The sequence below is a fragment of the Peromyscus leucopus genome, chromosome 17 (genome assembly GCF_004664715.2).
Source record: "Peromyscus leucopus breed LL Stock chromosome 17, UCI_PerLeu_2.1, whole genome shotgun sequence".
NCBI classification, from domain to species: domain Eukaryota; kingdom Metazoa; phylum Chordata; class Mammalia; order Rodentia; family Cricetidae; genus Peromyscus; species Peromyscus leucopus.
The window spans coordinates 41,103,142-41,112,434 of NC_051077.1; positions in this window are offsets into that span (position 1 = coordinate 41,103,142).

The window sequence follows — 9,293 nt, forward strand, 5'->3', positions numbered from 1 at the left end:
AATCTTTCTGCCTAGATCTCTGAGCCTTGAGTAGTAGCGGGGAGTAAAGACATTCCATTTAGGATTGAATGTGTGTTCTGGTGCGTGCGTACCATAGCACTCATGTGGAGATCAGTGGTCACTTTGGAGTTGCCTCCCTCTCTTTCCTCGTTGTGAGTTCCAGGAGCTTGGCTTCAAGTGCCGCTCCCTACTGAGCCTCCTTGCAGGCCTAAATAAAACAGTGTGTCAGAGACAATGTCTATGTACCTCTTGCATGCCCACCTACCTATACCTGCCCTGAACTCACCAATATGCCTCTGCCTCCCATGTGCTAAAATTAAAGGTGTGTGCCCCTACTCCCAACTAAAACCTGTCTTTAAAGAACTCTCATCAGGGGTCTGGAGACTTGGCTCAGCAGTTAAGAGCACTGGCTGCTCTTCCAGAGGACTTAGGTTCGATTCCCAGCACCCACATGACAGCTCAAAACCATCTGTAACTCCATTTCCAGGGCCTCTGACACCCTATGGCCTCTGTGCACACCAGGTGCATGTGATGCACAGACACATGTGCAGGCAAACATACAAAGAAATAATAAAAAAGAAACCCCATCACCTCATGCTTTGGGGAAAAAAAATACTGTGCTTGTCTGTTTAAAAAGTCACATTTGAAAGTCCCTGAACACTAGGCGTCCAGTGAGGTGCAGACGGCTGGAAGAAGGTGTCGTACTTTAGAAATAGCAGTTACAGCTATGGACACAACAGAAAGACGTTGGTTTGAGACATTTGAAGAAATGGAAGAACTCTGAAAATATGAGGAAACCCGAGAAGGCACTCGAATTCCAGAAGAGAAAAATGAAATTGTAAAGATTGTGGATAAGTCAAATTGCAGATTCGAATTATTAACTAAATTTTTCAGTTGGTTTCTGGAGTCCTGCTTCTGTCTTGAAAAGGTCACAGTTTCAGACTCTCAATTATCTCTAAAAGGAGGAAGTCATTTAAAGTTGAGTCTGAATTGTTTCCTCAGTTTTAAATATTTTCCTGAGTTAACATATTCGTAAGGATTCACTTAGGTTAATAATTTGCACACTGGAATTTCAGAACAGATTTTTTTTTCTTTAAATTTAAAAAAAATTTCCAACTTAAAATTTTTTAATTTTTTTTAACTTTATGTTCAGGTGTTTTGCCTGCTTGTATGTCTGTGTGAGGTTTCAGAAGCCGTGGAACTGGAGTTATACACAAGTGTGAGCTACCATGTGGGTGCTGGGAGTTGAACCCAGGTCCTCAGGAAGAACAGCCAGTGCTCTTAACTGCTGAGCCATCTCTCCAGCGCCAGCAATGTCTGTCCAGTTGGACATTTGGAAGCCTCTTTGGTGCTTTGAAGTCAACATTTCCTCAGTGAAATTCTATTTTCTCATGGAACCTGTTTTTCCCAGGTTCCCGACTCAATCTTTGAGGCTGCACAAGGTTTCTAAGACATCTCCCATGATTTCTTTCTTCCAGACTCTGGTGCCATGTAATGGGGACTTTGACATTCACTTGGCTTGTTCACACTGCAGGGGTCCTTGCAAATTTCATCATGTTTCCATGGTCTCACCTTTAGCTTCTCCTCCCCACTGCCCCACCTCCCCCAAGACGGGGATTCACTATGTAGCTCTGGCTGTTCTGGAACTCTGTAGACCAGGCTGGCCTCGAACTCACAGAGATCCACCTGCCTCTCTCAAGTGCCAGTTAAAGGCGTGTGCCACTACACCCAGCCCTCTTGTTTCTTAAAACCATAATTTCCAGTGCTACTAGAATCTGTCTAAAATGTGAGTTCCATCACACTTCCGCAGCAAAAACGTTTAGTAGTTTTCCCTTAAAGGTGGCAATTTATTGCATCCTGAAAAAGTACAGTCTCAAATGAAGCACCAGCAAATAGTGTCACTGCCCCTGGGAGATTATAGGCTTTGGTGGAATTTATATATAGGTGTTCTGCCTCCATGTACATCTGTACACCACATGTTTGGTACCCACAGAAGCTGGAAGAAGGTATTGGATCCCCTGGAACTAGGGTTGCACATGGATGTGAGCCACCATGTGGTTGCTGGGAATTGAACCTGGGTTGCTGGGAATTCAACTGGAAGAGCAGCCAGTGCACTTAACCACAGAGCCATCTCTCCAGCATCCCCTCATCCATTTTTTTTTAAAAGAAAGACAATGGGGTAATTCAAAAAGATGTTCATATTCCTCTGAATTAACCATGTTAGAGCATTACGCACAGTAGATACCTGATAAATACCCACTGGTTGGATCAATACACTACAGACTAGAACAGTCAAGTATGAAAAGGAAAGCCTTGTGGAACACTGCTTTCCTTGGTGACACCATCTAAAAGGCCATGACTGGCAAACGAAAGGACCACACTTTCCTTACATGATGTCCTTAATTTCAGCCTTATGATGCTCAAAGCACACTTTAAATGTGGCAGAGATGCTGGAGAATTAGCTGTGGTCGTATTTCCTGAGCATTACTCTTTGGGGGACTGTTTACAGCACTTTCAGCCATGGTTAAAGTTTCAATATACTATTTTTTTTTTAATTTTTTACTTCAGTAACCTAACTATATTTAAATTTAGCTCTGTGCTGAACAGCAATACAATGTATTATTTTCCTACATATATTGAAATAAATACAGTTATAATTAAAGATATTTGTGTTTTGGGGTTCTTGAGGATCATCTTTTTATCCCCAGCTTTATTTACCACAGCTGGGAGCTAACTGATACATAACATATTGCATTTATCTACTTAGTGTCTTAAGTTCAATTAAGCCCGTGTGGTCTAGGGATTACAAATGATGTCTGTTTGGGCTTCTAGGTTTTTGTTTGTTTGCTCTCTGTTTGTTTTGAGATGCTTCAGATTAAACCCAAAGCCTTGTGGATACTAGACAAGCCTTCTATTTCTGAAATACACTTCCTGCCCACTGTCATGTGGTTTTATGGCTTATGACCTAACTTCATGATTTATCTTTTTATGTAAGTTCCAAGCATGAATATTTTATGTTGTATAGATGCTATATAGAATGGCCCACCTTAAAAAAAAAAAAAAAAAAAAAAAAAAAAAAAAAAAACCAATCAATACTCTGCCTCTCCTCAACCATCCACTTAACAGTAGAAGTTTACTACTAAAATGTAGAATATTTCTATTTTTCCTACTGAAAAACTTGATAATTTAGATAACATCTGAAAAAGGTATGTGTATGTGTGGTGTGATTGTGTGGTGTATGCATGCATGGTTGTGCAGAGGGCAGTATTCCACACTGGGATCGTCCTTAATCTCTCTCCCCCTTCTTTGTTGATATGACAGGTTTTCTCACTGAACCTCCATCTTCCCAGTTCTTCTAGGCCAGTTCTCCAGCATCCCTCAGCATCCCGTCTCCCCTTCCCCAGGGCAGCACTCGGATTACACACATGCATCCAGCTGTTATACAGCTGCTCACACTCAGGTCCCCGTCCTTGCCTAGCAAGCACTGTACCAACTAAACTATCTCCCCAGCTCCCTGGAACATTTATAAAACGATTAGCTCTCTCTCTGTCTCTCTCTCTCTGTCTCTCTCTCTCTGTCTCTCTCTCTCTGTCTCTCTCTCTCTCTCTCTCTCTCTCTCTCTCTCTGTCTCCGTGTGTGTGTGTGTGTGTGTGTGTGTGTGTGTGTGTGTGTGTGTGTGTGATTGCATGAGTTTATGTGCACCCTGTATATTCAGGTGACCAAGACCAGAGGATATTAGATCTGGAATGGGAGTGGCAGGTGGTCCAGGGCCACTTGATGAGGATGCTGGGAACAAAAGCTGGTCCTCTGGAAGAGCAGTAGGCACTCCTAACTACTGAGCTAGCTGTAAGTCCAGGAACATTTTTTTTTTTAAGTTCAGAATTCTTTGCTTTGTACATAGTCTAGATGAGTCAAGTTAATTATGTAACTGCTCATGCTTGGGATCATAATCCTGATCCCACAGACATCATTCGTTTCATACTTTGGATGAAGATTTCTTTGTGGTTGTCAAAGACAAGGCAAAGTTTGGATTCTGAAGCATTTGGAAAGAAGAGATTTTAGAGTCTGGGAAAAACCTTAGGACACAAACTTGTTAAAGATGATTTATGGGTTGTCTGAGAGTTCGGATGTGGTTTCCAGGTTATTTCTGGCTTCGTGGTTATTATGATTAAGCCTTGTTCTTATGGGCGAGTAGTAAGAAAGGATGGAAGCCATAGAGGACAGGATGAAGTCCACAATTTAATCATCGTGATGCCTAAGAATTTATTAAACCAAATATCTTAATAAGTTCACTGGGTAAGTTAATCAGTAACATTTGTTTTTCCTGTATTTTTAAAACAAGTAAAAAATCTGAGTAAAACCCATCAACAAAGTCCTTATGTGGTCTCATCAAACAGCAGCCAGATGGTGAACACTTAACATTCATCAGGGCACAACCTTTTGTGAATACTGATGACCTTGAACACATTGTGTAAACTATTATTGCAAGTGATGGAACTGAGTTTCTATTACATGTGGTCATCCCATCATATGAGTCTATCCTGGGATGTGTTTTAATGATTGAAACAAAAACCAAGAGGGTTTAGAAGGGAGGATGCTCACGAAGAAATTCTAGTATTCTGCACTATGCTAGTCGGAAAGTGTGGATTTATTCTTCCCTTCCTTTGATATCAGAAAAAAAATATTTGTACTTCTACAAGATAAAGGAGGAATGAGTGTGGAAATAGGAAAACAAAGCACTCTGGATCCAAGGGCCTTAGTCAATGTCACATTTACCCGGGGTTTCACATGTTTGAATCCTGTGACCCCATCTCAATGTAATGTGACCCCTCTTCACCATACTGAGCCTTGTGGATTGAATGTCATACTGTACTATCTCTCTAACACTGCCTTAATACATGTTTTAAACAGACTATGTCCTGTATAATCCTATATTGTCCCATCTGTTTTGAAGTTTATATAAATTATAAATAATAGACGGATTTGGCCTCGATTTTGACTGACCTCATTAGACATGAGCCACAGAGAGCCACAAATGTACAATTCAGTTGTTTTGGCTCTGAAGTGTAATGCTTAGAATTCATAAATAAAATAACAGAAATGATTCTGTCTCGCATGGACTGCAAGAAAAACAACAGACAGTTGTACCTCTTGGCCCTTTCCAGTCAGTGAGCTAGAAAAATCATCCAAGAGGCAGATGGGCAGACCCGGCCCATTACACTTTGAGCATTTTCTACTGTACATCGAGAGATAGGCCTCGCACAGCTCTGTGGAAAAGACCATTGGTCTGGTGTTGGTATTTTCAGCCATGTTATGTAGGCAGCAGTCACGTTCATAAGGACCAAAGTCTCTCTGAAACTTATGATCTCAGTGTAGGTGTTCTAGAGGTACTTAATGATACCTGACCTCTTGGGGTGGACTGAAGAAAACCTGGAAAAAGTAGTATTTAAGAAGACACTATGAAATGAATAAGGAGGTAAGGCCATGAGAGGTGATGGGGTAGGAAAGAACATGCAGAATATTTGAGGAGAAATAAATAGAATTATACATGGCCAGAATGAGTTCTGCAGTGGGCAATAACTGAGCCAAGGATTTTTATTCTTGTTTGTCTTTCTTTGACAAGACAAGTTCTCACTGAGCTCAGACTTGCTTTGAACTACCGGTATATTCTATGCCATTAAGGCTGACCTCTAACTCTGATGTTGCTCTCTCTAGCTCCAAGTGCTTGCGTTACAGGCATGCTGGGTTACAGCTGCAGCTTCATGGTGCCTGGATTAAACCAAGGATTTTAGAGGCTATCTCTATTAGACTTTTTGTATGACAAAGTATATGATATAAACATTAGGGGAGCTGGTAGGATGGGCCAGTGGGTAAAGGCCACTCAGTGGGTAAAGGGGCTTGCTCAGCAAACCTTAATTACATCCCTGAATCTATGTAGAGATGGAGGAGAACCAACTCCACCAGGTTGCCCCCCTGACCTCCATATGTGCACTGCATCAGCCTCGCCCCACCCCCAACACACACACGCAACAATAACATTAAAAAGCCCATTGTGTGGGGAGTAGGTTAGTTTGGCTTCCTATTTCAGGGTTAGCCCATAGTTCGTGGCTCTGTTGATTCTAGGCTGGTAGTAAGGCAGAACACCAGGATGACAGGGGCATGCAGTAGAGGCTACTCATCTCAAGATAGACAGGAAGCAAAAGTTAGGGATGTGGCAGGCCCCAGCTAGGCTCCGCTTCAAAAAGTTTCCAGAATCTCCTCATCTATCACCTTGGTTGGAGGTCAAGCTTTCCATAGGTGAAGCTTGGGGAAAGACACTTTGTTTCCAAGTAATAATCCCTAGGACAATGGCAATTTTCTTAGACCATCAACTTCTCTGTGTGAAGAGCCACAGAGAACATCAGCACTGAACATTCCAGAATATACATGGCTCCAATTGTATCCCCCTTCCCATTGCGGCTGATACTGTTAAGAATACACATATAGGGGCTGGAGAGTTGACTCAGGGGTTCAGAGCACTTGTTGCTCTTCCAGAGGACCTGGGTTCAATTCCTGGTACCCACACGGTGGCTAACAACCATCTGTAGCTCCAGTCACAGGGGCATCAAGTGCCCTGCATGCGTGTGGTTCATAGACATACAGGCAAGCAAAACAACCATACACATAAAATAATTTAAAAACTGAATACACGTATAATGATTTTCCTGCAAGTAGACTGGAAGAAAAGCTCATGATTCCCTATGTGATGCTATCCTTCAATTGATCCAAAATTTCTTTATTAAATTTCTAGTCTGTTGATGGGAGTGTACCACTTTGCCCTAGGCACGATTGTACATTCAATATATTGACTGATTACTTGTCCATTATACAGACTTGTGACCAGAGAGGAGGTCGAAGGTCTTGCTTACAGTGATCTGGCAGGAAAAATAGGACGAAACAGAGCGAGGCGACCGGGATTGTCCAGAAACAGGTGTTTTGCACACTGCTCAGTGTTTTAATAAACAGTCAAGTTGATCTGGTGTTAACCAGAGATAAGAGAGTTTGGGTTTTTTTTTTAAGTTATTGTTTGAAGAAGATTCAGAACTACTTTCAGTTTCATGCTGCCTAGTTACTTCTTGCTTAAAAATACGTGTGCGTTGTCACAGTTCAGTCACTGCACTGTGGGTATAAATTGAGGACATCATTCCTGGCTTCTGAGAGGCCTACACACAAGTAACTATAGATACAAGAGGAAATCCATCGTAGTAAAATGTGATCTAGAAAAGGGGTTGATCCAACTTCCAATAGGATCCATCAATCCTCGACCTCACAAGTCAGAGGGGACCCTAGATCCCTGTGCAGTGGCCCTGAGCCTCCAAACTGCTGAGGTTTCCCATGATACGGAGTAGTATCTTACCCGTGCCCCGCAGCACAAACACTGGCCCTCCTAAACCCTTTCCAGCCCCTAAAACCCTTCTTCCTCTCATTTGAAGAGTGGAAATGAAACTCCTCTCCAGAAGGAAGGAGAGCTGGCTCCTCAAGCTAGTGTGTGTGTGTGTGTGTGTGTGTGTGTGTGTGTGTTGCCCTTTATCCTTTCAAGCCTGATGTGTGCAGAGAGAGGGACCCTGTCACTCTTCTCGTCCAGTGTATCCTTTTAAGCATCATGGTGATGGTGAGGGGGATGAAGAAAGGGAGTTAAATGTGTACATCTCCATAAAACACTCTTAACTGGCCTCCTACGGGAAACAAAGGAATACACAGCCTCTATCTCTTCTCTAATGACACAATTTTACTTTTTTCTTTGCTCATTTGTCTTGTTTTTGAGAGGAGGTTTCATGTAACCCAGGCTGGCCTTGACCACCTGATCACCCTGCCCCCAACTTCCCAACGCTGTGATGATGGTATGTGTCCCCTGCTCTGATGACAGTTTTAAATAAAATAGCTGAAATCCAATAGACTGTTGTTTTCTTCTAAAATTTCCAAACAGTAGTATGCCTAATGAAAATATAAACATTAGGGGCCACTTCCTGGTTGGGGAACTAAGCTTTCAGTTTAAAAAAAAAAAAAAGGAGCAAATTGCATTCCAAAAATCAAACTTTTCGTCAGAGAGCGACACTTTTAATGTGATTTGACAGTTCTCTGTCAGCACAGGTTACAGAAAAGCCAGCAGAAGACTGTTGGGATCTCCAGTTGCTTTTCATTCTTAGCAGCAAGAACACTTACACAGCTTTCTAAATGGAACACCAATTTTCATATTTCAGCATGAGAAGCTTCCTCGTTTTATTTAAAACATGAGATATTATCATAACTTTAATCATTCAGACACGATCTTAGTGATGCAATTATTCTACAAACATTGACTAGTTTGCCCGACTGAGAATTAAATCCTGCACTAAGGTGTTCCATAGCCTGGAGAACCGCATGGAATGATTAATATTACTGTTTTTTTTATTTTTCTTTGCCATTCTCCTCATCTTTTATTTTAAAAGACTGAGGTCACATTTTATTAGTATTCTCAGCTATCACTTTTTAAAATGTAGAATTGTATAACTTTTTTTTTCTGGGTATATTTCACATCGTTTTATGCTATACTGTCTCGCATCATGAATTTTGTTGAAGCAGCCATTCCTGGGATTTAATGTGGTGAATTCTTCTGTTTAGAAAAGAATGGGAGGGGGAGTTCATATAAATATCCCCGAAGTTCTTTGTGGGAATCTGTAATGAGAAATGAAAACCAGAAGTAAAAGTTTTGGAGAAGGTTTCAGAAATACAGGAAGAAGGAAGCATGGGGTTGTGTAGATAGATTTCTAAAACGAATCAGAATTTATTTTCAACCAATTGTGGAGAAAATAGGAAGTTAATAGTCAGTCAATACAACCTGAATATAGTAGTCACATAACCCAAGAACTGTGAACATCCTGAATCAGATATGATGTCAAGAGGAGATAGTTGATTGAATTTCCTTTAGCTCATCATTAAATAACATTTTAGTCATTTTATCTACCGAGTGACTAGAAATAGCCTTATTTCCTAAGAATAAGTCAAATAGATGATTGGAAGGCAGTCTGTGATGTCTGATTTCACAAGTCATTTAGTGCTCAATAACAAAAGCCAGTCAATCAATGGGTGGAATAGTAGAGCTAATTAGCTGATTTTGAGACTTTAGACTTACTTTGCTTCTTTAATTTTGATATCTCAGCATCACAAATCAGGATTCTGCATTACATTTCTCTTTTCCTCAGATGGTTTTCAATGACAGTATATCTGATTCATGGTGTTCCGTATATATATCTTGAAGTATGGGTTGTTTTACT